The sequence below is a fragment of the Canis lupus genome, chromosome 19 (genome assembly GCF_011100685.1).
Source record: "Canis lupus familiaris isolate Mischka breed German Shepherd chromosome 19, alternate assembly UU_Cfam_GSD_1.0, whole genome shotgun sequence".
Classification (NCBI taxonomy): Eukaryota; Metazoa; Chordata; class Mammalia; order Carnivora; family Canidae; genus Canis; species Canis lupus.
The window spans coordinates 17,598,404-17,615,037 of NC_049240.1; the positions used below are offsets into that span (position 1 = coordinate 17,598,404).

At 38.3% G+C, this 16,634-nt stretch overlaps 1 long non-coding RNA gene across 1 annotated transcript; it reads right to left on the bottom strand.

Annotated features, from left to right (window-relative positions):
- Positions 1-781: 781 nt before the first annotated feature.
- Positions 782-15,191, bottom strand: LOC119864439. The gene is made up of 3 exons (XR_005373955.1): positions 14,914-15,191; positions 12,710-12,835; positions 782-1,488 (listed from the first exon to the last, which is right to left on the bottom strand). It is a non-coding gene; the product is annotated as an uncharacterized LOC119864439 (long non-coding RNA).
- Between the last annotated feature and the right edge of the window lie 1,443 nt (positions 15,192-16,634).

A 16,634-nucleotide genomic window follows, 5' to 3' on the forward strand; every position in this document is an offset into this window, starting at 1 on the left:
TCACATTTGCAAATGATTTTACTTACACTTCCGTGAAGATATAGAACACAGTCAACATGCTAAGAAATGCTTATAGGAACATTTTCAGCACGTTTAAGTAAATATCCATGAAGTTTGGAAGCAAAACAAATAGTTTGAGAATCACTGTTATTAACTAACACATGCACATACCCTCCATGTCCATATACAAAGATACTGGATGGGAACATACCAGAGAATTTATTCCATAATGATGATTTTGTTCATATGGTTAAACTAAAAAAGAATAGAAAATTTTTTGTAATTTGGTTATGTTACTTTTAAATTGAGATTAAAACCACATTTTAAAAAAACACTTTTTTTCAAAGATTTGTTTGTTTGTTTGTTTGTTTGTTTATTTATTTATTTATTTATTTGAGAGAGAGAGCACATGTGCACAAGCAAGGGGAGATGTAGAGGGAGAAGGAGAAGCAGACTCCCCGACCTGGGGCTCCATCCCCCAACCTCAAGCTCATGATCCAAGCCAAAGGCAGATGCTTAACTGACTGAGCCACCCAGGCACCCCTTAAAATCACATTTAAAATAAACTTTTTAAAATGTGAGACAAGGTTTGGTATATTAGAATCATTCTTAATAGACCCCAACAACTTTTATTGCCAAGACACAAATCTATTTCTGCACATACTACTGGCTTTCAAGGTTTTCAGAGGCACGTGGGTAGAATTGAATAAGGATATTCACAAATTTGCAAATGTAATGTGAAGAGAAACTTTAATGTAACATGTAGAAAAGGGGGTAATTTATATTACCTTAGAAGGTAAATAAATCTCTCTTTTCTTCTTATTTCAATGGCAATGGTTAATATTAATAATTGATTGGTGCTAATGTTGAATATTTGCCATTTATACAACACATATTTAATATAGTCAGGCACTGTTTTAAGCACTTTCCTTACAGTAAGTGGTTTGAGATACTACTGTCCCCATTTTGAAGCTGGTAAAATTAAGACAAAGAGAAGTGAAGTAACTTTAAGACCGCATAGCTGGTAAATAGTGGAGCCAAGATTTTAAACCCAGGAATTCTGCTCCCAAGTCCATCCATCCTTTAAGCACTCTGACATGCTAGCTTAGGTAATAATCTCTATTGCCTTTGTTCATTGACAAGTGAGAATCAAATAAATATCTTTGTCTCTCACTGAAAAACGCACCCCTCCTCCTGCAGCCCAGGGAGCTAAGGACCTTCCAGCACCTTATGAAAAGAAAAGGTAGCTGAGTCAAAGAAAGGGACATTAGCTTGCTATTCTCTAACTTACATCCAAACCGAATTCCCACTCAATCCTTGGGAATGAAACCTCCTCTTCACAGACGATGAGTCGTCCTCATATTCTCAACCTTGATGAGCCTAAATTGTCACTGATGGCAGGCAGTTCACATGATGCAGCAAGCAGACCGTCTTCTCAAAAATGCTGGTTGCCGGGGTTTGTTCAGAAACGAAGTATCAATTTTACACCTGGTCAAGCAATAACTATTTTTACATGTGGTGCCTTAATTCAGTGTCACTGAAAAGTAAGAGTTTTTTTCCTGCTAATTTTCCCAATCCCTGAAGTTTAGTCTTCTAAAAAGACGTTATTTTTTAAGTACATCTGTCTAACCAATAATAAGCAGAAACTGCCGTGTCAGACGAAGTATATGGAATAGAACACAAACTTATCTCACTGTAAAGGTCATCTTGTAACAGCCTGTGTGGAACTACAGCATTTTATGAGCCCTTAGGTTATGAGACAGGCAGGTCCTTCAGTTCTACATTGCATGCTCTTGGGCAGCTGTACTTTTTAAATTCTCACGCCTATCTCTGATGATGGTTTTCTGGCATCCTGGATGGAGTTTATCAGTTGTCCTATCAGTTGCTATTCTTACTGTCTTTCTCTAGCAATCATTCAACTCCTTGTAATTTTCAGTTTCAAATCTGCTGTGGTTTTGGAAACCATGTAACCGTTCATGCCACAATGAATCTATGATACATGAGTCTCTCTATGAATGTATGAATTTATGAATTTATGAATGTACATATACATACCCCTTTCCACAAAAGATTTCTGACAGCTTTTTTAAATCATACAATTTAAAAGATAATGATTTTTCAGAGAATTGGAATAAAAGGAAAATAAGAATAAGTAAATAACAAAGCCAGGAGTAGTAACACATACAGACTACATTCCATGTAGCCCTGCATAATCACTGAACTAGGAAACAGATAGAGCTATAAGCTTCTTGGAAGTCATAACAAAGATGAAAAGGTGATCAGTGAATTACCAGTTCACGATGCTCAGAAAGTAAAAACAGGCCAGCTACTCAGAAAAATCACTACTACCTCCAACATGAAGACCAAAGAGAATTGAATTGTGTGTGTGTGTGTATGTGATGTTCATGAAAAGGATGATACAAGGGATGCCTGGGTGGCTCAGTGATTGAGCATCTGTCTTTGGCTCAGGGCATGATCCCTGGGTCCTGGGATCCAGTCCCTCTTTGGGCTCCCCACAGGGAGCCTGCTTCTTCCTCTACCTGTGTCTCTGCCTCTCTCTGTGTGTCTCCTATGAATAAATAAAATCTTTAAAAAAAGAAAAAGAATGATACAAGATTGAATACATAGCAGCTTCTGTGGAATTCTGACAATAGCCAGTGTACTACATGTCAAATACTTTCTTTAAAAATCCCTTAGTAGAAGCCAAAAACAAATATCTAAGTAAAATAAATATGTAAAGGAAGAGTGAAAGCAATAGGACTGAGCAACTCTGAGTTAGTCACATACAAACACTTTAATATATGAAGTTTGTGATAACTATTTTCCTTGACCATAGGTTGCTGGCGCATACTTCCTCACTGTTGGACATGTTCCATATATGTAGGTTTACAAGCATTTCTACATACTTTCTGGGGAAATCTATTTCTTTTAGGGACTACCTCTTTAGAAACCATTATATGCTGCTGGTCATTAGATTTAGTTAGTTCTCCATTCTGACCTAGTTGCTATCATTATTTTATGAGAAAAGACAAAGAAATCTTATCATTTGTGCGCTCTTTATAATCTTCAGCTTTCAAACCTTCAATAAAAAGATAAGATTGCCTCATTTTTAACGGAAATTTCTAAATCTGTAAATTAGCAAAGTGAATTGAATAAAGACCTACTCTAATTCACACACTAACTTGGAGATACTCTTTCATTATGAGCCTTCTCTGAAGTGAATTTAATCAAAGTTTATTCAGTGAATTTCAAAGCAAAGCCACCAGCTCACTTTACCTTCCATTTAGGTCCCTAACAACAGGATTTGAGGACTGTTCCTCACTCCAATTCTTTAGTAGTGCAATGCCTACTGTATGCAGAGAACGTTTGCAAGTTTGGATCCTCTGAACAACACAATGGATTCCCTCTACCATACCACAACACAATTGCTCGGCTATCAAGTAAAGCTTTTTTATCCTGCTGAGTTCAAAGTTCAAAATTTATTTCTTAGCTTAATGCAATGCTAGTGCAAGTGTGTTTAATATATTCATTCTAAATGCCATCAGAGGACGGTGGTGTCAACATTTTGGCTTTGTTTGGACAGCTTTTGTGCAAGTGCAAACACTGAGTGTATGAAATCTAATGAGATTAGGCGCTTACTGCAAAATTAAAGGCAGGCGACTAGACTTCAAAGACATTACCGCAGCGCAAATCCCTTACTATATTTCTTGGGCCATTTCAGCAAACTAAAGTTTGAGAATCACCTTTACCAAAAGATTTTCTTCATAGCAACCCTTTATTAGAAGAGTTGATATTAAATACCTGCTAAAGACTACGTGGTTTTTAGATGCTGGTTTTTTTTTTTTTTTTTTAAATCATCATTAAAGAGCTCCATAATTAAGGAGGATGAAATTGAATCAAGACAAGTAAGAATTAACCAAAAGCTCTTTCAGACCTGGAATTAAACATGAACCTTTTAAAAGTTGTGGATTTTGAGTGTGGTGTGGTTTTGTTTTTGCAAAAATAGAGAAAACAACAAAAGAAATTTGACCTCATCACAACACGATAATGAATCCTCTGATTTTTTTTCAGATAATTAACATAATAAGGGCTTACTATGTCCCAGTCACTGTTCTAAGTGATTTGTACGTATTAAATTAATTCCAACCACAACCTTATAAGACTGCTAATATTATTAGTCCCAATTTACAGATTAGAAAACCGAAGCTTACTGAAATTAAACTGTGGTTTATTAAACTAGAATAATAGACCCAGGGGAGAGTATAGATACATGCTGGAAAATTGAGCTAAGAACCTTGTTTCTAATCACAAGCATCTTTAACTTCAAACAAGAGATACAAAGGACCCTCCAGAGAAAGAACAATAAACAAGCCCATAGCACCTAAGAATCCTGGGCATAAACCAGATTATAAAGGGGGGATTCAAGCTTCATTATGGCACTCCAGGGATAACACGGTTAGGAAGAAGAAAAAAAAAAAGAAAATGGCTATAAGCCTTCCCACTTGCAGAGGAAATGGAGGAGAAATGGAGAAGTGGATGGGAGAGGGATCTATTGCAGATGACCCCAATCTAACAAACCTGGCAACCAAATGGTCAGAACTGTCGATGGTAGGAAAAATGAAGGTTTGGAGAAAGCAATAACTTCAGTTTGAGGAGGCAACTTTTAGGTTGAATCATACAAAAACAGTTTTTGAGTGGTGTTTGGGTGGCTCAGTTGGTTAAGTGGTTAACTCTTGGTTTTGGCTCTGGTCATGATCTCAGGGTCATGAGATTGAGCCCTGGGTTGGGCTCCACTCCCAGAGCTTAAGATTCTGTCTCTCCCCCTCTGCCTTTTCCACCCCTCCAAATAAATAAATAAATAAATAAATAAATAAATAAATAAATAAACAAGCAAATAAATCTTTAAAAAGTAAAATAAAATAGTTTTCGACCTTTTTTTTTTATCTATTAACTTGGTCATTGGTGCAGCCTAAAGTTTTGAGATATTCAGGTAGTGGGGCTTCTGATAACAATATGTTACATTGAAAATGTTAAACCAGAAATAATTTATGTTTTTGGAGTCAAAATCAGAAGCAAAAACTGTGGGTACAGACAAAAGATGACCATAGTATAAATGATTTCTGTGAAATGGCAGATTGCAGGGGCTGAGACTACAGAGGATGGATAGTAAAGAAATATGGCTATAAAATGTATATACACATTCCATCAGCATACTCATGAGAGAGAAAGATAAAGATGCTTTTTTTCTTTCTTAATATAATGACATCAAAATAAAAAGCACCCCTGGGTGTTTTCCAAAAGAGACCCAGGTATTTTACCAGCAAGAAAATCAAATAGATAACAGCACCCAAGAGTACCCAAGAGCAAAGGGTGAGACAACAGGATCTATTTACATGAGACAAGAGAGCCTCACCTAATGAGAAATCACAGCCCTGCAATGGGTGGAAATAGTAATATATGACTAAGGTTCCACAGGAAGTGGACAATTTCTGCTCACTGTAGCTTCATGTTTCAGAAACTTTAAGGAAAAATTCTGAGAGAAGTATTTAGTAAGAAAAATCTGCCCTTATCTGCAGGCAATCATGTTCTCAGAAACATGAATTTGTTAATGTCCACTAGGAAGTCTTGCTCCTGTGTGCATGTGAACAACTGCAAGCTGTTCAGATGCAGGGCGGAGGGAATAAAGTCTTAACAGTCTTCCTGAATGTAGTGGGATTAGCCTCTGTTAGGAGAAGATCTAGAGTTTAAGAAGCCATTGGAAGTTGTAAAAATTCAATGAAGTTGCTTCAAGAGAACCTCATAAAGGTCAGAGAGTAAATGATGTGCCAGGACCCGGAAAGACAGACACTGAAGAAGATAATGTATCATATCACCAAACTTTATTTCTACCATTTCTTATCCCTACCCCATGCTACTTACACTCTATCATACATACATACATACACACACACACATGTGTGCACATACACACACGCACACACACACACAGACCCATATAGGGCAAGGATTTCTTATTCATACTCCTGTTTCTCAAAAGACCCAGTACAGTGTCTTGCACATGGTAGACATTTAATAAGCATGTTAGCGGAATGGGGTGAGCTTCTAATAGATTACTATCTTTGAGAGTTAGAATTTAGAACATAATAGTTTAAAGATACTGTAAATGACTTTTGAAAATGAGAATAATAAAAACTAACATTTATAGAGTACTTACTATGGGCTCTATTTTTACACATATTATCTAATTTAATTTCCATAATAATCGTAAAAGCTAGAGACTACCATTATTGCCATTTTACAGATGAGAGAAACAAGGCTTCAAGAGATTCACAGTAGTATAAGGGTCTAAACTTGATGTTTTCTCAAAACCATCACGTATATAAAATGCCTGCCCTAATGCCAGGCTTCTGTGAGATTGTACATGGAAGCAGACACTATAGGGTATATAACAGCCAGCCTGCAACCTGGCATATGTAACAACCACATGGCTTTCTCTGAGACACCACCTTTCTACTTCATTAACTAAGTAATAAGAAATTGGACAAGATCCTTAAAGTACCTTCCAGGTCTGGTCATCTATAGCTTTAGAATTATTCTTAGTAACTGAATTAAAGGTGCTTAGAATTAAAGGTGCATCCTTTTAGTTGGCTAATACCTGAAAGGACTGATAATCATAGTATTTGTAAAACTGAAAGGGGTTTATAAAAGTGTAAAAGGATTTGGAAAGTTAATTGCTGGTCTTGGAATTTGTCTTCAATCTCGGGCAACTATTTATGTTACCAAGAGACAATAAAGCAAAAACTCTATAACATTTTCTTTTTTTTCATTTGTCTTAACTAGCAACATACAATAGAAGTAGCCAGGTAAGATAGCATATGATGTCATTATTACCATACTCTCAAGAATGAGGCAATCACAAATTGAATAAAACTGAGTGTTCTGATAGAAAGTATGAGCACCTTCTCCCCCAATCACTCTATGGATTCAGTGATCCAACTTTACAGTTTCATTTACAAGAACACATACATTTTTTAAATATGAGGGACTCAAATAACAAGGGTATTTTATTCATATTATTTTTAAATATTTATTTATTTTCTTATTTTAAAGAGAGAGAGCATGTGAGCAGGGTAACAGTAGAGGGAGAGAGAGAATCCCAAGCAGACTCTGTGCTCAGCATGGAGCCTGACATAGGGCTTGATCCCAGGACCTTGAGGTCATGACCTGAGCCGAAACCAAGAGTCTGATGCTTAACCAAACGAGCCACCCAGCTGCTCCAACAATGGTATTCTAAGCCATAACACCAAACACCCATTCAACAACATTCCCCCAGCCATTAGAAGGCAGAAGCACAATATGCTATCCCCTAAATATACAATGATCTTGTTTATACCTGAATGAGAAAACAAAGACAAAGACAAAGTTCTTTGCTCCTAACGAGAATCAAAAATTTTAACTCTACCATGGATTTGGTGTTTTTTTATAGCAACTCCCTATATACTGATTATATCTAAAGTGTATTAAGGTAAGTTGTCATCAACTAAGAAACTATTATCCTTGTTTCTCTTTTTGGCTCCCCACAAAGAACCTAGTCTGGCCCAAACCTCCAGGATTGCAAAAATTTCTCTTTCAGGAATTGCAAAGCCTTTTTAAAATATAGATTACTTTTTCTGCTCATTAATAGAAGGAAATCTTGTCCTTTAGACAAAGCCACAGAAAAGTATTTGGTGAATCACCATAAAACACCAGAAAATATGTAATGACTTCTCATCCTCAGAAATTACTTAGCACTTTGCTTACAGTTCAACATATAGGGAATTATTTGCAGAAGAGAATAAGAACAAGGATATATTATCTCAAGTTAACAGATGGGAGGCAGGGAGGGCGCACACTACTCCTCTGTGTGGTGTGTGGGGTGTGTGTATGTGTGTGTGTGTGTTAATTTAAAGGAAGTCTCACTTTCACAGGAAAACCACCCGCGGTAGTAAAGATGATGACTCTGACCCACCAGGTTGGCAGTTGGGTGCAGATTCTTGGGAAACCAGTCTCTGTGGTTCACCTCACCGCCTGATAATGACAGGCCCCTGCCTTAACCTCAACCCTGAGAAAGAAAAAAAAATCAACACTAAAAATAAGAAGAAAAGGGGAGTAATGTCCTTGCCAATGCTAGTAGCCAGGAGGCCTAGAAAGAGGCCACTGGATACCCTACTATTTATTGCCCATTTCCACCCATAGGAAGCTGGGCTGAGAGCTTGCCAAAGGGAAAGAAAAAATAAAAATGTTCTCCATCCTTCCTGTTTACATTAATAGAACACAGTCACGTACATCATTCCAACTCTATTATTTTCCCCTTTTACATAGAGTAGTTTTTTTTAGGTCAAAGTTTCTAAGAAAAAGAATTTTAAATTGTATCTTCAAGTTTTATACTCCTATCTTTTATATATCTTATACTTTCTTCTATTACTTAATTTATGGAAATAAAAGACTGTTTCAATCATCTTATCTAAGAGGCATGTTTTCTTATTTTAATGGACAGAAGTTAAACAACTGGAAGTTCCCTTAGCCTGATATTCCAGAGTGAATCAGCTATTTATTGAGATTCAGTTTACACATAAAAAAAAAAAAAAAAAAAAAAAAAAACCTTCTTCCCACAGGGAAAATAAGGTCAAATTCCTAGGATAAGAAACCATAATAAATTTAACTTAACTGCAGAAGCCAGTGGTTTGAGGAAAGCTCAAACCCAATCCCCAGTCTCCTAAATCATTACATCTTTTTAAAACAAAGAAAGTAAACACTGTTTTTGGTGCACAATTATTTGTGTACTTCTCTGAGAAGGAATTTTACCAGATATAAGGGTTCCCCTAAAATCAAAAGAACCTGAATTACAGCCTGTAAAGCCTGCAAAGAGATGACATGCTGTCATAGGGTTGTTGTTTTTTTTAACCTTTTGTATACACACTTGAACTCGCTTGCCATGCCCTGCCCCCAGTCTCAGCCTTCCCTGAATTGCTGCAAAACTTCCAGATCCTTGCTTCCTGGAGGCTTTCATCACTCTCTTCCCTCAGCTGGGATAGGCCTTTCCTCCTCCCTTACCCATTCCCTTTGCTTCTCCAACCCTATCTTGTTTTTCTTGTTTTGGTGTAAATGTCACTTCCTCAGGAAATTCTTCTCTGAATTCCCAGTCCGCATTAAATCTCATCCTCTTGCTGCCCTCGCCCCCGCTCCTCACCATTATTTGCTCTCATACCCTTATGTTTCATAGCCCTTAAGACATTTGTGATAAATTAGTTCTCTGTGTAATCATATATTTAATGGCTATGTAATTTTTATGTAATGCCTGTCTTCTGCACTTAATAAACTCTGACACAGCAGGGGCCATATCTTTCTCACTGCTTGTGCATAATGTAAATACTCAATGAACTGTTCTGAATGAGTGACTAAAGGTTGGCATGAAATATTCCTTACTATTCTATCCATATCATTTTTTATTTTCCGGGAACCCTAGAGAATGGGACTGGGAATATTTCATGAGAAGTCATCCTATCCGAAGCCATCACATTAAAAAAAGGCAACCAGTCCATGAATCTCTGACCTACCAAGAAAGAATGGCAAGCAAAGTAAACCTTGCCAAATAGAGGTCATTGATTGGGATGGATGATAAAGCTAGAAAGGCCAACTGGGGGTGAGAGGGCCAAATTAGGAAAAGTTAAATTCAGACTTTAATATATTATAAACAGTCAAAATCATTTGCATAATAAAGTGACATGATGAAGTTGTGAGATTATTCCAGAGGTAAAATGCAATATTGATTCAAAGGGTAGAAAGGCAGCATCCAATCCAGAAACTAAAATTGTCTAGTTTTGATGCAAGTAAGATCTCAATTATTACAACAGGAGTGGAAACAGGAAAGACTAGATTATGAGATCAAGAAAGAAGATTTGATAAGACTGGGTAGGGAAAAGGGTTCAAAATTCTTAGAGATAATCAAGCCCAGGTGTAATGGAGTGGGGTCCATCGTCAAGAGGGCTTCCCTCTGTTCTCAACCTTCTGGATGACCTTGAACAGATCACTTAACCTTTTCAGTCTCATCTTCATCTACAAAACGGAAAGATTGGACCAGATGACCAGCAACATCTAGCATTCTCTGAATTCGGCTATTCACGGAAACCAGGGAATCAGCAAGGGTCATGGGTTTGGCAAACAAAAGAATGTGTTTCCTGTTGAGTATATTGAGTTGGAGATAAAGTCAGACAACCAGAGAAAGATCTCCGGCAGGCACTGAGCATACAGAACAGCTGAACCTCAAAGAAAAGCAGATTTGAGAGTCAGGGGCCTCAAGGTGTAGTTGAAGTGATGGGAGTTGATAAAATAGCAGAGGGAGATTGTGAACAGACAGGAGAGAGTGGCCAGCTCAGATCCTCTCCAGTCCAGGGAACGCCGACCTCAGGTCACTTGTGGCAGTAAATCTCCCCTGAGGGTAGAAGGATTCATTTCTGTTCCAGGACAGGGCTTCTGACCCCATTGTACATTTGCACCTTCTTTCAGTCAGACGGGTGGCAAATTGTAACTGGTGAGCAAGGTGAGAATAAAAGGTGCTAAGAACTGGCATTCCCTGTTGGTTCCTGCAGCAAGCAGAGAATCACTGGAGTCATGTGGCAAGTGTGAAAAGACTCTGTGGCCTCTAGTGGTCTCCACTAAAAAGCCTTTTAGCTATGATGCCCTCTCTCTCCCGATGCTCCCCTTCCCCCACCGCTGCAGAGTTACCCAGGTCCAGTTCCCTGACCACTGACCACAGTGGGAAAGCAGAGTGCACAGCATTCGTGTAATGCTTCAGGGACCGTCCTGGGAAGAGAATCCTGGTCCCCTGCCTTTCAATCCAATTCTCTTTTTTAGAGATCATGCCACCTATTAAAAGCATATGTGCTACACCTTTAAAATTCCCTCTGCCCTCAACTGTGAATAGTGTGTTTCATTGTCTGCTGTCATCCTACCAGAGAGGGAGCTTTGCACAGTTGGACAAAACTTGCACCCTTGAGCAGAGCAGCCGAGAGCTCAGTTTCCTCCAGTGATCTGCAGGCAGGCGAACACTGCCAAGGGCACGATTGTATATCGGTTCTCCTTGAATTGCATATAGGAATATTGTTGCTATGTGGCCTGAGCCAAACAATCCGAGTCACCTGACATCCTCCATCCAACATTTAGGAGTCATCAAACTTAATTTCCCCTTTGTGCAATAAAACACCAAGAGGAAGCTTTAATAGATTGTATTATGTAACGGTTCTATAAAAATAGCAGGCCAGCGCGGGAGCACTTCCTTCCTGGGGCCCAGTAACCTATGCTGAAAGGATACACACTGGTTGCCCAGGCAACCATGAGAGATGACACTAGGGAAAAAAACAGCAACAAAAGGACCATTTTTTGGCTCAGTCAAATGAGGTCTGGCTTCAAGCTTGTGATACAGTGAATACAGACAGCCCAGCAAAGAGAGAGGAACCAGTTAGCAATTCTACTCAGGCACCAGTAGCCCTGCAAAGCTGCCCCTGCTTTCGGTTTTTACCCCCTTTTGTTTTTTTAAAGAGAGGGGAAGAAAGCTCTTCCCCTAGGAATTTCATTTTTAATTTAAAGAAAGCAATATCTTTGATGGGAGTTGAACTGTGGCAATCGGTAAACAATGTTTATTCTATTTTTTTCTTTCTCTTCTCAGGAGCCCCCAAAATAATTTCAGTTACATGCGATTGTCTTTTGTTTTCTCCTAGTATGTTCGGGATCTGATTACGCAGGAAGCAACTGGTTTAATGGCAATAACCTTTATAAACAACCTCTAAATAACAAAATAAAGCAGGGACACTCAAGCAATAACTCATTTTAAAAGCGAATAATAACCATTTTGGGGATCCCTCCTCAGAGCAGACATCAAAGGACTTTGTTTTAATAGACTATAATCTCCTCTCTCCTGCTGTCCTGAATTAGAATCCCTACATTTTATTATCATCATTACCATCACCATTATTATTGCCTCACAAAATAGACTGCCATTTTAATTTCAGAAAACTGGTCTTCCCGATGTACTGAGAACAGAGGCAGAAGGTTCATAAGTTCCTGACTTGCACCTAAATGTTTTCCTTCTTATAGGAGGAAATGGGCCCTCAAGCATTTACAAACGTGATTTGGAACCTCCGGAAAAAAGAAAAAAACAAAAAAAAAAACAAGGATGAATCAAATGGGATTTAGTTGGGATCTCTAATATAGAGCAACATCAATAGTTCTTTCAAAGTGATTCTTGAAATCAGTGCTCATAAATATGTAATGCACTTTTTATCCAAAAGACCTGTTTAAATCCTCATATAGTAAATGATTTATTTCAAGATTAGGTGCTCTGCACAAAGCAGGCTCCCTCTGATCAAGTGGGAATAAAATCTGTGAAAGCAAGTGGTAAAGCATTATGTAAATGTAAACTGCTGGGATTATGATTATCCTGTGAACTGGTATGTTTGAAGAAAGAAAGCCAAAAAAAGTTAACTCTGTATTCTTCAGAAAAATGTCTTCTATCCGTCCTGTCTCTTCGGGCTCTGTTCCTACTTCTTGCTGCCCTGCATCAGTTAATTCAAATCCTCACAGCATCTTTTAATCATGTGCCTGCTTGGCAATTCTCTAATATTAAGGCTGTCTTCACAGACCGAAGGAGAGTGGAGATTTAGAAATTACTCACTTATTTTTATCAATGTATGTTGCCAAACTCAAGATTCTTATCTCTGCAGAGTACCATTTAAGGCAAAATTCCAGTCCTCCGCCATAAAGTCGGTCAAATCATCTCTATATACCACATCTGGGTCTCCTGCAGATGGATTTAGAGATAGATTAATCCTTAAACATCAGATGCCATTGAAACACAAAACATCTTTTATTATCAAAGTTACAGACTTCAGGCTTAAGTCCTTTAAGACCTAGTACCCTGTATCTTCGGAGAAAACATACCCAGAATGCATGGGCCTTAAAGTTAGTCAGCCTTATTTTCCTTTTGTACTAAGGGTTTTGAAATCAACAGGATTAAGTTGCAGATAGTTGGTCTTATCCGGATCTTTATTTTGACTCTAAAAAAGAATTGAAGAAGTCTTTTTTTTTTTTTTTTAATTTTTATTTATTTACGATAGTCACAGAGAGAGGGATCCCCAGGATTGAAGAAGTCTTTGATGAAGGACATAGTGTTAGCATTCAATAGGAGCTCAACTCCAGGGGAGAAGCCTGTCTTCAAGAAACAGTGTATCTGGGATCCCTGGGTGGCGTAGCGGTTTGGCGCCTGCCTTTGGCCCAGGGCGCGATCCTGGAGACCCCGGATCGAATCCCACGTCGGGCTCCCGGTGCATGGAGCCTGCTTCTCCCTCTGCCTGTGTCTCTGCCTCTCTCTCTCTCTCTCTGTGTGACTATCATAAATAAAATAAAATAAAATAAAATAAAATAAAATAAAATAAAAAAAGAAAAAGTGTATCTTCCTTGGTTTTCTGGTCTGTGATTTCAATTTACTGATGCTTAAGTACACGGCACAAAATGAAGTATACGGGAGTTATAAAGCTTGGTATGTGTCATTAAATCTACAAATCCTTTTCAGTTATTAAAAAAATACTGAATAAAATCAAGCTAGGATAAATACTTCCCAAGCTTCAAGTTCTCAATTTAGCATCTCCTCTAACTGCTTCCTGCATGAACTATGTCAATATGAATAATGATGGTAATCATACACCTCTTCAATTTAGAGGTTACAAATAGACAGTATGCTATGTATATTTCTACAGGAGGAACAGTACACAACAAGGTATGAGATAAAGTACCAGTACTCACTGAAGCTTGCTGTTCCTCCTTGAAGGAACTCACAGTCTAGACTAGGGTTTAACACATAAACTTCTACAAAGAGAACTACTACTACTAGGGACTCCGGAAGCAGTGAAGAAGTACTACAGGTAACAAAGGCCAAGGGAATTTTTTGGATAAAAGAGATCTCTGTGGGCTGGACAGTCCAGGGAAGGCTTCACAGAGGAGCAGGAATGGAGACTATCCTGAGAAAACAGATAGAATTTAAGCAAATAGAGAGAAAGGAGATTGAGAAGGGAGATGCCAAAACCAAAAGGGTTCAGATGCTATCACCCACAGCATGTTCATAGTGCTGTGGGTAAATGAAGTGTTTGGAGGTGAACACAGCAGGCTTGAAGGAGAGAAAGGCTGGAGGAGAGAAAGGCAGGAAATGGTATTGTTTAGATTTATAGGAAAGAAAATAGAAACATTCAGCGTGCAATGGGGAGATACAAAGAAACCTAAGCATAATTTTCATGTGATCTAGGGCAAGATTCAACCTCTGCTTGTCTCAATTTTCTTGCCTATAAAATGAAGATGATAATATAGTAATAATGACACCAACATACAATGCATTAAATGGATATAAGTTGTCATGTTATCCAGGGCCCCAGTTTATAATTTAATTTCATTTAATATGATGATTAATTCTATTAATCAGAATTCTAGAATTAATTAGTTCTAGAATTCTAATTAATTCTATTAATTCCATTTCTGTGATGATTTATTCAGTCTCAAGTTGTGACATTCATTTGGTAAGACCAGATACCGCCAAACCAGTCATAGCCACATTCTTTTTAAAAGATAACTAAGAGGAAGAGGGGAAAAATCAACTGAGAAGTGGAAGCCAATAAATTCTCCCACTGCCTAGTAGGAAGGAAGAGGCCCTGCCTCTTTGGACATAGGGCTATGTCCAAATTGAGTCAGTCTCCTGAAGAGATCACACAATTTTCCACTGATGTTCTCATCCAAGGGTGGCCAAGAAGAGAAAAGGGTCATGGGGTCAGATTAGAGGGTACGCCCACCAGCACCTTCTTCCCCCCATAGCCAGACAGCCCTCTGACTTACTGTTTGAGGTTCCCAATCAACTGCATCAAAGGTAGTGGAGTGCCTGGAACATGGACTCCAGTTTCACAGGCTTCTAGAATAGTTTTGGCAGCAGCAGAAGTGACTCACTTTCCAACTTTGGCACACTGTCAAAAGCTCCACAATACAGAAGAGTCCCTTTGCCCATTTCTTTCAGAGCATCCCGATTTTTTAGTAATGCCTCTCTCATCTCTGTTGCACATCAAGCCATAGACTCATGGAACCGCTTACTTGTGACCCACTTCATTTTGTTTACTTAAAGATTGTTTTCGTGACTTTTAGAAAGCCATGCTTGCATCTGGGATTTGTAATTCTAAGTCAGAGAAAGACAGTTGTTATGTATTGTTTAAAATTTGTTTAATAAAAAGGAATTTCTTTGAAAACATCAGGCCAAGTTTATGATGTAAATTTACTGTCTGTAAATTTACAGTGTAGTGACAGAAACTATAACACAGTATGTTAATTGACCAGTGTTGTAAGAAACATTCACTACAGCAATGAAAGAGTATATGGTGTTTTGTTTAAAATACATTAATTCAAGATGAGAAATAAGATGTTTTTCATTTGGGTAATTTTCCCTTTTATGGTGGTTTTTTTCTGTTTTATCCATCTATATTTACTAACTTTACAGTAACAAATATAAATGTCTTCTATGACTATAAATGAAAAATCAAATTATATGACTTCAGACCATTGAGTAAGTGATTTTCAGCTGAAAACTTCATCTCTCAACACCACAGGTCTTTTCTAGCCTTTCCCACAGATCTAGAAAGGTGATTTCCGGTGTGTTCCTGAAGCTGAGCAAGCCCAAGTTCTGATATGATACACTCACCTCTTTCTGATCCATTTAGCATATTGCTGCTTGAGACTAATCAGAAATTAATCCCAACCTTTGACTCTGGTCCTTCAGAAAAGGAAAGGTGAAGCTTTAAAGGAGCACTTTTCTAAATGCCACCAAGTTCATAGTCCCATAAGAGATCAGCTAAAAAGACAGCAGGTCCTTTCAGAGACCTTACCTTGGTTTTGTGTTACATAAATTCTACCTAAGATTTTCCTTAGCACAAAGCAAATCTGGGGATTTGAAACCTATGTTGCTCCCTAAGATCAGAGGAAAAGCCACTTGGAGTAGTATTCTAATCACCTACTCAGTAAAACATTACTGAAGATCTATCCTGATCACTGTGGAGAAAGGAAGGCAGAGAATAGATCCCCACTGTGACTCCAAAGAGCTTAAGCCATAGAAGGACAGATAAATCTTGAAACACACCTTACCATAAGAAAATAGTTCAATGACACAAGCTGGTATGGCCATCATTGGTGCCATTCCCTAATGTTTCTGGGCTATGATCTTCTGAGCATTTGGTAGGATTATTCTTCCTTGTCCCTTTGAAGTTAGCTGTGGTCATGTGATTTGCTTTAGATAATGAAATGTGAGAAGAAGTAATGGGTATCACCTCCAATAGAAGCTTTAGGAACCAACACACAATTAGGGCACCTGGGTGGCTCAGTTGGTTAAGTGTCCAACTCTTGATTTTGGCTCAGGTCATGATCTCAGAGTCATGGGATCAAGCCCTGTGTTGGGCCCTGAGCTGGGTGGAGGAAGCTGCTTAAGATTCTCTCTCTCTTGCCCCTTCACAAAGATGGTGCCAAAGGAGAAGAAGGAAGCCCCTGTCCCTCCCAAAGCCAAAGCCAAGGCAAAGGCT